Source organism: Sphaerodactylus townsendi, linkage group LG03, assembly GCF_021028975.2.
Source record: "Sphaerodactylus townsendi isolate TG3544 linkage group LG03, MPM_Stown_v2.3, whole genome shotgun sequence".
NCBI lineage: Eukaryota > Metazoa > Chordata > Lepidosauria > Squamata > Sphaerodactylidae > Sphaerodactylus > Sphaerodactylus townsendi.
Window position 1 is genome coordinate 42,027,745 of NC_059427.1, and position 16,449 is coordinate 42,044,193.

The 16,449-nt window shown below is 43.8% G+C and overlaps 1 long non-coding RNA gene across 1 annotated transcript in view; it reads left to right on the forward strand.

Moving 5' to 3' along the window:
• Positions 1 to 1,177: 1,177 nt before the first annotated feature.
• LOC125428322 overlaps positions 1,178 to 16,449 on the forward strand; it is a 46,223-nt gene continuing 30,951 nt past the window's right edge. Inside the window, exon 1 of the long non-coding RNA XR_007243802.1 lies at positions 1,178 to 1,333. This is a non-coding gene — a long non-coding RNA (uncharacterized LOC125428322). The remainder of the gene's footprint in view (positions 1,334 to 16,449) is intronic.

Sequence of the window (16,449 nt, forward strand, 5' to 3'; positions counted from 1 at the left end):
AGTAGAGGTGTCAGTCCCTAGGCCAAGGTCCCTATCTAGCCACTGGCTATCTAGTAAAAACCCCTCTGTGGGTCGAGGCAGGAAACAGAATAAAGTACTTCTCTTCCAACACTTCAAATTAAGTTTCCTGTGTTTAGGACTGCAGTATAAGAGCTGGAAGGATGACTTGGAGCATGTAATATGCAGCTTGATTCCAAAGGGAAATGAACAATAGGAAATATTGCCCCTCGGGGATGGGGCGGTATAGAAGTCCCTCAGGGGTGGGGCGGTATAGAAGTCTAAATAATAAATAAATAAAATAAAATAAGCAGGACGTGGCACTTTAAGGTGGATAACATGCTATTAACCTTGTCCCCTTCTCATCCAAGATTGCCAAGCTCTTGAAGTGGCTGTTTCCCCCCAGAAAAAAGGTGGTCCGCCTCATTATTAGACATTTAGCAACAGCTTTAGACCTAAGCAACTGCAACATCACAGCATAAAGATGAAGCTGCCTCTACTGATCTCCTTCCAATCAAACTGCTGCTCTGGTTTTTTCTTCTGATCACCTGGTAACCTTCCTGGGATTGTCCTCACCTGGGACTGGATCTCTTTTTTCACCCCATGCTGAGCTGCTCAAAATCCTGATATGTGATTTCCCCGGCTGCTCTTTCTCTCCCCATTTCATTGTTTACTATTTCAATGAGATGTGAATATACATATATGTTGGTCAATCCTTTATCACAGCATGATAAGTGGTTAAGATTTTTGACTGGCTAAATGAAGCTCAAATGTCAGGGGAAAGGGGGGATGCCTCAGACAAAATTCCTTTACAGGGATCTCTATGAAATCTGATGTGTATATATTCTTCCTCTGCCTCTTTATATCAGGTGAAGAAAGTCTTTTTGCCCGCGTGGGGGACGAGGAGGGACTTAGCCAATGGCAGCTGAAGAAAGTACTCTCGCTTTCTGGTTCCCACCGCTGGCTCGCAACGCATTCCTTTGGATCTGACACTGGGTAATAAAGCAAAGCTCCTGGAGCCTTGGAGCGCAGTGCACGCTGGGAGTTGTAGTCTTCCCAAAGAGCCCTGCTTGAGCAGTGGGCGGCATGGTCTCCTTGGTTGGAACTACATTGCCCAGGCAGCTGGCAGGGCGTATATAAAGAGCCGCTGCGAGTCTGTGGAGTGCAGTAACCATGTGGATGTGCTGCCGAGCAAATCCTGGAGCCCGAGTAGAGGGCTGCTGAGTCTCCATCCCTAACGGGACTCTACGGGAGCCCGGGCTGCTTTTAGAACCATGGGATTGCAAAACGGGTCGTAGCCCACTCTTCGCTCCAGCAGAGCCCCTTATGCAATCAGGTAAAAGGCAAAGCGGGTGGCGGCAAGAAAGCTCAGAAAGAGCCGAACTTTTCATGGGGAAGGCTGAAGCCCTTTTGGGAAGCCTCTCCTTGCAGCCCTTGAAAGCTGGCTCTGGGGTGTTCCTCTCCCTCCCCATTCTTAGCAGATCGCCCCGATCCTGGCCCTGCACAAGGGATCGTGACTGCAAGCAACAGGATCTAAGATCGCTCTTGCTCTTTTCCCCTCCGCCCAAGTTTGCAACTCCGGCCAGCCTCGGAAAGGACTTCTTGAAATCTTCGGGGTGGAGAGTGAAGGAAAGGCATCGACCTCGCTTGCACGGTTGAGAAAAGAGCGAGTTGCATCTCAGGGTTACGGACGAAGCGAGCTTAGGATGAGGGGTTCGAGGGGGGTAGGGGAGGAGGTGAAGGTGCGTGCATGGGAAGGAGGGTGTGTGTGTGTGTGTGTGAGGGTTTGGGGGAAGAAATGGACGTATGCAGAGTTCTGATGCTCTGTTGTCACCCTCTCATTTCCCCCCTGCATACTGCTGCTGTTTCATGGAAATGCTGACAGATCCTCCTTAGGTTGGGTTTGCCTTCTGTGCAAAGCTGCTTTAAAAAATTTCTCTAGTCCTTGGCAGTGATGGTCTGGAAAGCTATTTACTGATTTAAAACATTTAGACCTCACCTTTCCTCATGGTTCAAGATGATTGCAATAATGGTCAAAACCAGTTACAGAATAAAACAAGGAAGCCCAAATCTTTCCGTTCCAAAAGGGCCTGTTATTCAATCCCTCTCCCCCCGCCCCGCCCCCAAGCCCTGGCAAACAATGTGAGTTAAAGTGTTCTTAAGTTATCCCTTTTGTATCTGATCGAATGGAAGAAAGCTGGCAACACTCAGCTCAGGTTCCTGATGCTTAAGTTTTTGTGCTTCTGGTCATCAAGTCACAACTGACTTATGGTGACCCTCTAGGGTTTTCAAGGGAAGAGACTTTCAGAGGTGATTTGCTGATGCTGGCCTCCTCCTCATGCCCTCGGTGTTCCCTGGAGGTCTTCCATCCAAATACTTGCCAGGGTTGGGACTTGGAGTGTGTGCAGCCAGCAAGTGTCCATGGCAGAGTGGGAATTTGAACATGAGTTTCTCAGATCTTCGTCTGACATCTTAACCACAACACCATGCCAGCTCTCTAGTTCAGCCAACACGTGATGGACTGGTTAAGAGTGGTGGACTCTAATCTGGAGAACTGGGGTTGATTCCCTACTCCTCCACATGAGTAACGGATTCTAATGTGCTCTACTGTGTTTGTTTCTTTGCTCCTCCACATGAAGCCTGCTGGGTGACCTTGGGCCTAGTCACAGTTCTTCAGAACTGTCTCAGCCCCATCTACCTCAGAAGGTGTCTGTTTTGGGAAGAGGAAGGGAAAGTGATTCTGAGCTGCTTTGAGAAAAATGGAGTGTACAAACTATCTCTTCTTATTCTAAGTGTTAACAGATCTAAATTATCTAGAATCTCAATAATCCTTTCCAAATTAGGCATTTGAGGCAGATTTTCTGGGTGAGTGGGAAGTTGGTACTCTGCCAAAGTGTAACAGCTTAACTGTACAAACATGCATGGATCTGATCCCACTCCAGGAAAAGGATTTATGTATGCATCATCATAATCATTTATTTACATGTACAAAGTGCTCATGATTTCCTTTGGGAAACGAGCAAGGGGAACTATTCAAAATATTTCAGATATGGCTGTGCCGTCATTACACTGTTGGGTATTTTATTTTCAGTTCCTTACTTAATAGATTCCCTGGTATGGAATTGGTCATTTTCAACACTCCCACATACTGAATGGATGTTTTCATTGAGGTATCCACTATGACCCCAAGATCCCTTTCCTGGTCAGTGCCAGTTCAGGCCCCATGAATGTAGTTGTGAAGATGGAGTTATTGGCCTTCGCATGCATCACTCTTTGAAACCTCTTTTGCCAATAGGCTGTCCATTCACCAACTTAGGAGGGATTATTGTAGACTTCTTCACAGTTGTCCTGAGTTTTTACCATCTTGAATAAATTGTTGGCAGCCTCCCAATTCACCTGTGGCTTCAGGTCATATGTGAATAAGTTAACTAGTGTTTGTCCCATTGCAGGTCCCTGGGACAGCTGTCTTGTATAGTCCTCGTTTCCTGGTTTTCCCCTTATCCCATGCATATTAAACTTATGCAGGACTCTTTGATAAAAGACTTATTGTACTTTATTGTGTTGATTTTTATGCTTATGAGCTCTGGTCAGAGGAACTTATTAATAAAAGGAGAGGATAAAGGACTTAATTTAAAGCTTTTTGGAAATCCAGGTATGCAGTGTCTCCTAGACCATCTGCCTCACATGTTTGCTGATAACTTTCATAGAATTCTAAAAGTGTGGCCTAAAAGTGTGGTGTGGCCTTTCCCCCCCACAAGCCTTATTTGTCACCTTCTTGCTGCTTGAATATTGTTTCCTGCTAACTTACTTAGAGTAGATACTATGGGCGCACTTATCCTGCATACCTACTGATCTTTTAGTAAGCAGACCGATTTTAGTAAATGAAAGCAGTGATGATTATGCTTCTATTGCATGCGCTATGTTCCAGGTGCTTTTCAAGAATTAACTCACTGTTAGAGACCTATGAGAGAGGACAATATTCTTCCCATTTACTGGACCCTATAAACTGAGATTGGCTTGCTGAAGCATTCAATGAGTCCATGACAAAGCAGTGATCTTTGTTGGCTTGATACCTGCTAGTCTACAGTAGTTACTAAGTTATGTTAGCACATAATAAGTGTGTGCGTGTTTGTTTTTAGAAGGAAGGGAAATCTGAGTTCCCTATGACTTGACTGTTTCTTCCATTTTATTTCCTTAAGGCTATCTCAGGGGTTCCTTAAAATTGCTTGGGGATGTGTAAATGGACCAGAATGTAGGCATTTTATTTGCAGGATAGAGACTCCCTGTTGACCCGTGATCAGTGAGGACATAAGTGCCTTGCCTCTTTAGTTGTAGTGAATGTCGGGATTCGAAAGAGTGAGCAGCCTATTCTTGGTTTGGACTACACATCAGCAGTCTTACAATGCCATCAGTGAAGCCCAATATGTAAAGTTTTCAAATCATCAAGTTATTAGGCTTACTCAGTACTCTGTCCTCCCTTGGTCCTTCATGTACGGGCAAAGCCTATAACCTGCTGGCAATGCTAAAATCAGCATAATGTGATGTGGCTGGCTGTCTATTACTGGATTGCTTCATCTTCTCAGATATTAAGAACAGAAACATTTGCGAACTCTATAGAATGTGATGTTATGACTAAATTGCAAAAGCACCACTCAGGTGTTTGAAACATACAGTCTAACTTCTCATTAGTCATTACACTCCTAATCAATTTATCCTTCTATCATAAATGTATCGAATTCTGAGCATGGCCTCATCTGTGGATACTTAAAGCTATGAACAGACTGAAGTTATGAACAGACCTGACATATCTGTTTGAAATCACTAGATTTGCATATTTGAAATCACTAGATTTGCATATTTGAAATCACTAGATTTGCAGAAAGACCAGGGGGAGGGGGAAGGACCCTTTCTGGGGCTTTTTTGCCCTTTGATGGAACATTCATTGGGGATTGGGCCCAGTGGCTATCACTGGATAACTTGCATGACTCACTCAGGCCCAGATGCTTGGTACTTTTTAACAGCATTATAGGTTCCCCCAGGCAAAGCAGTGCATGAGATACGTACACATACATACCTGTGATGCTAAATCAGAGGGGCATGCGAATGTCTACTTGTTATCATAAAGATTAACATTGATATAGTTCATTAATGGTAGTAAAACACATGCTAAATATGCATTTTCGAAAAATAAACATTTATAGTTTAGTATTTATTGATTGATTGATTGACAGCAAGTCACAACAAACATAGATTAGGATGTGGCCCTGGGCAACCCATGCATGAAGACAGCCCTGCTTTTCATTAGCAGCCGCCTTATGAAAGTCAGTGTGGGTTAATGGTTTGTGTTTCAAACTAGGAACTGGCAGACTCATAAGTCTTTGTGGGTTCTCCATCAAGCACTGAGGTCCAGCCATGCCAAGTTTTCCTGGGTGGACTGCTGAGGAAGGGGAGGAGGGAAAGTTGAAGACATGGGGGAGCAGAGAGAGGTAGGTTGGCTGTTGGGCAGGAGTGAGAGGAAGCAGAAAAATGGGAGAGGCTGTGAATGTTGTCAGGGAAGAGATAGATCAAACGTGAGAAGACAAGAAAATAAGGTGCTCCCTGCAAGTCCTTGTGGGTTCCCCTGTTTGTCTATTCTGTAACCCTCCCCCTTATTTGATTCTTGAGATTCTGAGATTTGATTGCTGAATACATCACTAGTTTAATTAGGAGGAGGTGATATTGTCTCATGCTGAGAATATCTACATAGAAAATAAACCATGTTTCTCCGATAATAAGATGCGCTATGTCTTATTTTCAGGGGATGTCTTATTTTTCCGCTCCACTGCTGCATGCTCTGGTGTTCTGTTCAACAGGCATGCTTCCAAGCAAAAACTTTGCTACGTCTTACTTTTGGGGGATGTTTTATATTTAGCACTTCAGCAAAACCTCTACTACGTCTTATTCTCAGGGGATGTCTTATTTTTGGAGAAACAGGGTATGTAAGAGAGAATTGATAGGTTTCTTGCCCCTCTCCTCCCTGCACAGAGAAGGTTCTTTTTCACTAGGACTCAGGCCAGAACAAGCTATCATTTAGGGTATTCTCTGGTTCTGAGCCATTATGTTTGGCTGTGGGATGAGGGAGGCTGTCCAGTTGAGTAATAAATTGGACTGAAGGAGTGAGGAATGATGCAATTATGATTTTGGCATTACCATATATATTAGGAGAGTATGCTACATGAGATCTTCTCAATATGCCTCTTCACCATCTTGTGTGAATAGGACAACTATGCATTTTTCAGCTTTGGTACATGTGGTTGGAAACCCATATTTTTGAGGGTCTACTGAAAAGCACACACATTTCCATAATATACAAAATGCCCATTGGGTGTGCAAAGAAGGATCCCACAGAGAATGCTTATGTGGGGCAGGCATGCCAAAATGGAAGGCCTTAACTCTAATCAACTTCTCCTCTGTTACTTGCAAGTTAAAGAAGTAATAACCACTGGATTTTTGTCTTTTTTTCCTAAGTATTTCATAAAATAAAATTTTAAGTATTTCCTGAAATAGTTTCAGTAAGCCTTGCAATATTTCTTGCTTTGAGTGGTTTGGCTCTAATTTTTTATGTCAGGCTGGTTAGTGTACTTTTTCTGTATTACAGTTTGAAGCCTGAGAGATCAGGCCATCTAGCGACTTGACGGCTCTGGTAATATTTGGACTAGGCATTTCTCAGCTCACTTTCTTAACCCTGCTCTACAGTTTTGGGTTGTCTTCAAAATCCTGCACCCAAATGTGAAACAAGAATCCAAAGGAATGATGAAGCTTGCTTTTTAGCAAGCCTAGGATTTTTTTTTAATGAATGCTAGTTTGAACATTTAAAACAACATTGCAAGCACTGTAACAAAATAACAGTTGAAAATGTTGCTGGCGGTTTTTAGGAAATACTGTTTGTCAGATGTGGGCCTCTTTCGTGGTAATTTGAGAGTGTGTTGTCTCTTGCATCTCCCAAGCTTTTAAAAATACTTGATACATAAGTAAAGAGATGTTTTATATAAACACATGTGAATGTTGTTGCAGATTTGGCTGTGGATGGTCTTAAATGGTCAAAAGATGGGCAGTTGCAGCTGGCTAGTTCTGAGGGTCTTGGTAACTAGTCTAACAGTCTAAATATTTAGTTGTTTCCTGGACTACAATAACTGGTGTGTGGTTTTTTTTTTTAAAAAAAAAAATGCCACATACTCCACAATTGTGTCCTGTTCTTTCTTTCCTTTCTTTTTAAATGAATTAAGATACTGAGATGGTGAAGTCTGGAAAAAAAATGCAATTTTTGAGCTAAAGCAGTAATTTGCTGGCTTTTAAAGGTGCCCCTTACCCAGTCTGCTGCTTGAGGCGAGCAACTTTTTCCTGGTAGTGCTGTCCTTGAAAATAACTGCTTGTGGTATAACCTGTCTGAATATTGTGTTAGCTGGAGTCAGAACAAGTTTAGTCCCTTCCTGCTGAATATGCATAAGTGTCTCATTCACATTAACACTTGTGGGTGATGCACCCGTGGTCAGGCAGTACAGAGATCAGCAGACTAGGGGCCACTGCTCATTGCCCATGTGTAGGTGGTGCACAGGGTAAATGTGTTCTGCAAAAGTAATGCAACAACCAACCTTTGACTTTCTCAGTAGGATCAGATGTGTGCGAGGCTATGGTTCAGTAAAAGAAGAATGCTGGTATCTGCCCAAGAAAGACATCCCGTGATTTAGAACATAAGAACATAAGAACAAGCCAGCTGGATCAGACCAAAGTCCATCTAGTCCAGCTCTCTGCTACTCGCAGTGGCCCACCAGGTGCCTTTGGGAGCTCACAAGTAGGATGTGAACGCAATGGCCTTCTGCGGCTGTTGCTCCCGAGCACCTGGTCTGTTAAGGCATTTGCAATCTCAGATCAAGGAGGATCAAGATTGGTAGCCATAAATCGACTTCTCCTCCATAAATCTGTCCAAGCCCCTTTTAAAGCTATCCAGGTTAGTGGCCATCACCACCTCCTGTGGCATCATATTCCCAACACCAATCACACGTCGCGTGAAGAAGTGTTTCCTTTTATTAGTTCTAATTCTTCCCCCCAGCATTTTCAATGTATGCCCCCTGGTTCTAGTATTGTGAGAAAGAGAGAAAAATTTCTCTCTGTCCACATTTTCTACCCCATGCATAATTTTGTAGACTTCAATCATATCCCCCCTCAGCCGCCTCCTCTCCAAACTAAAGAGGAGTCCCAAATAGCTGCAGCCTCTCCTCATAGGGAAGGTGCTCCAGTCCCTCAATCATCCTTGTTGCCCTTCTCTGCACTTTTTCTATCTCTTCAATATCCTTTCTGAGATGCGGCGACCAGAACTGGACACAGTACTCCAAGTGCGGTCGCACCACTGCTTTATATAAGGGCATGACAATCTTTGCAGTTTTATTCTCAATTCGTTTCCTAATGATCCCCAGCATAGAGTTCGCCTTTTTCACAGCTGCCATGCATTGAGTTGACATGCCCATGGAACTATCAACTAAGACGCCCAAATCCCTTTCCTGGTCTGTGACTGATAGCACTGACCCCTGTAGCGTGTATGTGAAGTTTGGATTTTTTGCCCCTATGTGCATCACTTTACATTTTGCTACATTGAACTGCATTTGCCATTTCTTAGCCCACTCACCTAATTTATCAAGGTCCGATTGGAGCTCTTCGCAATCCTTTGTGGTTCTCACCACCCTACATAATTTGGTAAAGGATCTGAGAAGGATAGAGCACTTGGGTTCCCTGCTATGTACTGAGACTGAGTAATAACTTAAGCACTGGTTATGGCTCGACATGCACTTTTAGCTGAAAACCAGTGATGTAAGCAATAAGAGATGCAAGGTAGTCTTAAGCCAGGTGGACTGTCTCTCTCACCAAAAGATCCAAGTAAACTTTTGAATTCATCTGCTGCCACTTCCTGGACCTTCTTTGTTCTGGAATGCTCCCATTGGGTCCAATGCCTGGCAACAGCCTCTCCATTCCCCCCCCCCTCCCACCACCCCAAACACCAAGCTGGGCCAGGCATGACTCCTAATTCTACAGGATCCCCTTCCCCAGGGTAACCCCAAACAGAACAGAAATTATTTCAGCATGCAGACAAATGCCCAGAGAAACCATCTTTAGGGTGACATCACAAGCCTATACATCCAGCAGTGAAAACAGGTAACTTTTAAAAGTATGTGTCCAACGATGTGATCCCCCCCCTTTAAGCATCAAATTTCTTGAAATCTCATTTTGAGGGCGGGGAAAAAGAAAAGCAAGCGGGCTAGAAATCAAGCAGCAACAGTCAGTAGGTCCCCCAGGGCCACCGGCTCCCATTCCCCCCCCCCTCAAATCCTCAGCACCCTCATCTCCTGGGGTTTGCCTTGTGTCACTCTTCCATCATGGCAGTGGCTGGTCAGGGCGGCACTGCAGCAAATCCAGGAACAGTGGGGCCAGGTAGGGCTCGTCGGGGGTCCATTCCAACTGGGGTGCATGGCAGAAGCACAGTGGCTGCCAGCACGGCCAAGGTTAGCCATCAGGGCAGTCACTGGTTCAGGCTGCTGTCAGGCTAGCTGGTCTTCAGGGCAGGCGTGCAGCATGGACAGGCATAAACACCTGCCTCATTCACGGGCCATCAGTCTGGCAAGGCAGGCAAGAGCTTTGTGGTTCCTCCAATGCTTGGAGCTGTTTCAACCAGCCCCATGCAAGATTTGAAGCTGTTACTCTCTGCCTGGAGCCAGCCTTTTCTGTCCTCCCAGCCTTCTTCTCCTGCTTTCCCGCTCTCCCACTGGGCCTGGCAACAGCCTCCCCATTCCCACCCCTCCTCATTGCAAACACCAAGCCAGACCCCCCAGAAAAATGGTGGCATCTGCTCTCCCTCCAGATGTAGCAACAGCCTTCCCATCCCTCCCCCACCCTTCCAGTGCCTTAGTCACCAAGCTGGGCCTGCCCACCTTTCCTTCAGCTCACCGCTCACTTGCCCACCTGCTCATAGTCCTTCAGGACTATTTTTTACTACGGAAGCATGGTACTCTTCCCCCACACCACTACTGACCACACTTGCCATTTGTAGGGAAAGGGTATAGTTAATGAACAGTTCAAAAGTGTGGGCCTAACAGAGGGGAGGTAGAAATATTTTCTCTTTCCATCCATATTCTGAGAAGTTAGGTCAATTTTTATGTAGCCCCCATTATAATAGTTGGAAACCCAGTGAGGAAGAGTCTTTGAGGATGCTGAAGTATGCCATCTGCACTGGCAACTGAGCTATGCAAAGCCATAATCAGTGGAAGTAAAAGTATCTGCTAAGTCATTGTGCTTTGCAGTTCGAGATCTGCTCTTCAGTAGGAAGCTCACCCATATGAATTAAGCTGTTGGTTTACCCGCAGTTGGAACTGTATGGTATCCAAGTGGAAACAGATTGTGTATCCTCTACAGCAAGATCAGAAATGGAGTGTAGTTTATAGCCTGTACTGAACTATAATGTTCAAAGCAAAGCAACAAGATCGGCCAAGACCCAATTACTCGCCCAACAACAAGAGAAGGTATGAAATCCTATATTGTTAAGGTGAATAACATGAAATAAAGTGTATCCTACATGCATCATTGTGTTACTGGCCTAACAGGAGTAAGGACTTTATTAAAGGGAATCTCCACCAGCTGCTAAAAGTGCAACAGCACACATATGGTTTTAAAAGTAGCAAAGGGGAATGAACACTCACATTGGCAGCAAGAGGGGCCAAGAGGAGATCTTTTAGACTGTATAATACAGGGAAGGAATTCTGGCAATGAATATTCCACAGAGTAATGCAAGAGTCCAATTTGAGTTTAAATGTTTTATATAAATTTGGTTCAAAAATGCATACACAAAGTAAGACACAAAAGCACATACATTTAAGTTTCCTAGGATATAAGCAGGTTTGAAAGACAGATTGGATGATAGAGAAGGGAATGGGGGTTGTTGTGGGGTAATACGTTACCTAACGATTCTTAGAAGAGTAGAAGTAGAAGGCAGGGATTCCATGCTATCACAGAAACCCAATGAAGGACGAATTCATGTCTCAACACCAACAAGAACATGTGGCAATGAGCAAACTGTTGCAGGTGAAGACTAAACTTTTATAAGGTAAGGTGGATTCCTTGGTGGGAAAGGAACCAATCCACACTAAGTTTCACATCATGTGCTTTCTGGGTTTTGGGGGGTGCTGAGGAGTAATTAGTCAAGCTCATCTACTGCTAAACCTGGGACAATGGGGCCAAGAATTGCTGTTAAAGCTAAAGCGAGGAAGCGGCTGAGAAGAAGGCTTCCATGCAGATTACAACTCTTGAGAGTCACTGCCCAGGATATTCCAGATTTGACAGAGACAATTAGATCAAGGATAAAGGTGATGAAAGTGGTTTTACTACTAGGAGAGTCACTTGACAAAGAGAAGGAAATGCAAAGGAACAACTATTTGTTGCTGACCTGGGTTCCCAGAAGAGATAGGAAGTGCAGTGTTGGATAGCAAGTTGGCTTTCCATATTCTTTGTCTTAACAGTATCTTTTGCAAGGTGTGTGTAATCAAGATCATGCCCACAAACAAAAATGAGACCTCCAGGGTTATGCAGGGAGTCAACTCGTGTCCATTGCCCAGTTTAATCTTGCAAACAGGACCTTTTGCCTGGGGACCACCATAGCACCCAGCTTGGACACTCTGCTAACCACACAAAAATATGAGAGGTGGCTTCTGCCTATGTAGTTTAACAGGAAAATATTATGAAATAATATATATTGGGGTGTCAAGGGCAAGGCTAACAATTGGAATAGTTCATTCACAAACTAAAGTGCATTAAACATACATCAATGGGGATAGTCCGTTCATAAATATATAGAGATTTACATTAGCGATAATTCCATGCGGGTAAGTATAGTCCGAAGACGTAGCTGTACCAGCAGCACCGCAGGTCCAATCCATAGATGCTGCCACCATTTTAAAGCTTTAAAATGGTGGCAGTATCTATGGATTGGACCTGTGGTGTAGTGGGCAAAATTGTATAATAGTCCAAGAACTATAGAATGAAATCAATTGGAAACATGAATTTGTATAAGCACTGAAGAAGATTTGCAGCTCGAAAATGCATTCTCAGCATGCAGGCGTTCTGCTGCTGATACAGCTACATGCTATTTGCTTGCTGCTGATACAGCTACGTGTTACTTGTTACCATTTCAGCTACGTGCTGTTACGAACTTGTGTCTTGCTTATCTGTTGCTCATTACGTGGTGTAGTCCTGAAAAATTACTTATCTGTATGATACTGAAGCATTTGCGGAACCATCACGTCTTTGGACTATACTTACCTGCATGGAATTATCGCTAATGTAAAACTCTATATATTTATGAACGGACTATCCCCATTGATGTATGCTTAATGCACTCTATGCACGATATATAATGCACGATCTCTTAGCAACAAAATGGATGAATTAAGGCTACAAATTGTGAAGAGCAGATTTGGCAAGAACAGCTGTGTTTTATTAATTACAGAAACCTGGCTTCACTCACACATTCCCGATTCAGCAGTTGAACTATCTGGTTTCACTTCTTTCCGGCAGGACAGAAGTAGTAAAGGTCACCAAGGAAGCATAAAGGAGGGTTTAAATCTCTGTAATGAACAAAAGCTGGTGCACTAATGCAAGCATCACAGGGGTCACTGCTCGAGGGATTTGAAGCTATTAGATGCAGACCCATATATCTGCCGCGAGGAGTTTAGTATTGGTTATCATCATTGCAGTATACGTCCACCTGATGCTAATGCTGCATAGCTGAGCTCTCTGTATAACATTGTTGAAAACCAGCGAAAAAGCATCCTGATGCAGCTCATTATAGGAGGAGACTTTAATCATACTAATTTAAAAACAGTGCTCCTAAACTCTACCAGCATGTCAGGTGCCCACTAGAGCCAATACATTGGATAGAAGTGTATACCATCAAGGATGCCTACAAGGTGATACAGTTACCACGCGGGTCCAGTCAGACCATTTATCACTGTTTCTGGCACCAGCATATATTCCACTTGAGGCCGAGGTGTTGCCGCAATAAAGACTGTAAAATCCTGGCCTGATGATGCCTCTAAACTACTTCAAGATTGTTTGAGACAACAAATTGGGATGTTTTCTACCACCCAGATCGCGGAGGTATACCCACTGCTGTTCTAGGTTATATCACCCACTGCACGAACACTCTTACTGTGTATAAAGCATCGGTTACTCCAACCATAAACCCTGGATGACAAAGGAGGAGGTTCAGCGACTTTGCATGACAGAATATTGCTCAGATCTGGTGATGAGGCAAAGAGAGTATAGTCTTGGTGAGAGCCAGTCTCAAGAGAGGCATTAGAGCAAGCCAAGATGAGTTATAAGAGAAAAAATTGAAGATTATTTTAATAATAACAACATGAGGCAGGTGTGGCAGGAGATTCAACAAATTACCAACCATAAACCAGAAACAATGACATTTCTGTGTGGATGGGGATTCTTCCTCTGGCGGAGGAGCTAAAATCACTTTTGCCGGCTTTGAAACAGGTCTATCAGAAGGAGATGACACACAGCCACCAGGTGATTTGCAGCTCACCTCACTGTGGAGGAACATGAGGTGAGGCAAGTTTGAGGCGTGAATCAAGGAAGGCTGCTGGACGGATGGTATTCCCGGTCGGGTGTTAAAGGTGCGCTAACCAACTGGCTGAATGTTTTACTGGGATCTTTAATGCGATCTTTATCCCAGTCCACCATTCCATCTTGTTTGAAAGCTTCCACCATTGTTCCACTACCAAAAGAGATTTCCGCTGACAATCTTCAGGATTATAGGCCAGTGGCACTCACCCCATCATCATGAAGTGTTTTGAAAGAAGAAACTGGTCCATAGGCATATTAGTTCTTGCCTTCCAGATACATTTGATATTAAACATCGGATTACGCTGCTCGGACAGCTAATAGATCTCACAGGAGGACGCCGTACCGGTAGCCTCCACACAGCTTTTGGCGCATCTGGAACAGCAGGGAATTATGTCTTGAATGCTCTTTCTTGGACTTTAGTTCGCATTTAATACAATCTGCATACAAGACTGGTGACCAAAACTTGTGGATCTTGGACTCTCACATTCAATCTGTTTATTGGATTAGGGACTTCTTGTCTGGGCGTTCCCAGAGGGTTAGACTGGAAATCGAGGGTTTCCTCAGTTCTTACTCTAAATATGGGAACGCCCCAGGGCTATTAATGTTGAGCCCTTTACTGTTCACCAACTTATACATATGATTGTACTCCTGTCTATCATAGTAACACCAAATTATCAAATTGCTGATGACTCGCGGTGGTGGGGCTCATCTCTGGAGAGGATGAGGAATCTGCCTATCGAGGAATGAAGTGGACCCGACTGCTCATGGTGCAGGGAAAATAACCTGGTTCTTAACACTAACAAGACAAAGAAGGCTCATAGTGGACTATGAAGGAATAGCTCAAGAAATTCAGCCCTTGACTATAAATGGAGATCAAGTGGGCTGGTGGCTGATTTTAAATTCCTGAAGTTATGATTAAAGAAGGATTTGACCTGGGAATTACAGACGCGGTGGTTAAGCCAGCAAAGACTGTGCTTTCTGGAGACTTTTAAGGAAGCAACAACTAGATGGAAAACTTCTGGTGTCAGCACTGCAGCTGTGCTATAGAGAGTGTCTAACCTACTGCATCTGTGTATGGTTCTCCAGTTGCACAGTGGCCGAATAGGAAAACAAGGGTGATCAATACTGCACAAGGATTATCGGCTGCCCTCTCCCTCCTTGGAAGAAATCTATAATGCCGAGAGAGTCTAAATAAAGCCCAAAATATTCTAAAGGGACCGTCTCATCCAGCACCTTCTCTTTTAAACTGCTACCATCTGGCAGTCGATACAGGGCCCTGAGAAGTAGGACAAAGAGTCTCAGAGACAGCTTCTACTCTAGAGCTGTGGCTATGCTAAACTCCGCTGCTTCATATTGATGTATTTGGGGCTATGTAGGGATGGGTGGAGGATGATGATGTATGAGTCTGAAATTGCATGAGTCTGAAATTGTATGAGTCTGAAATTGTGTGCATCGAGGAATGCTGCTGTAAATTTCGTTGTGCGTGCACAATGACAATAAAATGCTTATGCTTATGCTTATGCTCTAGTTTGTGAATGAACTATTCCATTGATGCATGTAGGATACACTTTATTTCATGTTATTCACTTTAACAATATAGGATTTCATACCTTCCCTTGTTGTTGGGCGAGTAATTGGGTCTTGGCCGATCTTGTTGCTTTGCTTTGAATTTGTCTTTATCTCGCTTGTCATTTGCTTTTGGTTTCGCTGAACTATAACATGCAATCTTGTGAGTTAAGAAAGGGGGAGAAAGAAGAAATGGTTAATATGTACCAGGCCACAACCCTGTTTGTCTCCATGATCTTTCATTGGTAGTCACCATTCCACCTCTGAATCTCTTTACTGAAATGAACATTGGGATTTCTTCTTTCCTGCATGTAGGAGTTTTGCCCTCTCTTTCACTACTCTACAAATACTTTATGTACTTTCAATTTTTCAGAACTGCATTTGTCTTGTCATGTAAGTATATGAACACATTTTCACCGTACCTGTGTTCTTGCTGGGTGCGGCAGTTGTTGAATTTGTACGTACTAATTGAGTTTTGCCACAAGTCAGTTGTGTCTTGATGGCACTTTACACATGCACATACAATTGAGCTTGCTTGGCAGTTTTGCTTCTTCGTATTACACAGTTCTGCCCATCTTAGGGTTGGGCTCTCATAAAGACGAATTGCATATTTTGACGACAGGATATCTTGATAGCAAGAGTATGCATTGCTCCTGTGGTGCAGAGTAAAGTATGTTTAGATTCTTCTTTTTCTTCTTCCTAGCATTGTCCCACTAATGCAGAGTCCACTGCTTGGATTTTTAAACGCCACTCATCTCGATCGAGTGCAATGTCTGGTTGCAGGCCTGTAACTTTCAGATCCACATTGATGGTGTATTGTCATTTTTGCTTTGGCCACCTGCAAGGCCGCCAACTAGTAACTCAGTTTGATAGGCAATACTGGCAACAGTGTTTGGGGCTGCTCGCCGGACATGGCCGAACCAGCGCAGGCGCCTCTCTCTCATTTTTGCCTCGATGGGGCACGATGCCAAATTGTTTTCGGACCATGATATTGGTGATGTTTCCATGACATCCAGTTTTTATCTGAGTGTATGTGTGTGTGCGTGCGATTTGTGGCTTTAAATATAAAAAATTCCAGAAACTGTGGTTTAGATCCCAAACCTCCCAGTTGTTGTTTCAGTTGTGATATAGCTTCTGTGCACTTGTCAAAATGCTATGGGGGGCCCCATATCAAAGGCCTGGGCTGTTCATGTAAGCTATTTATAGCAAGGGGGAAACAGCACATCTGCTATC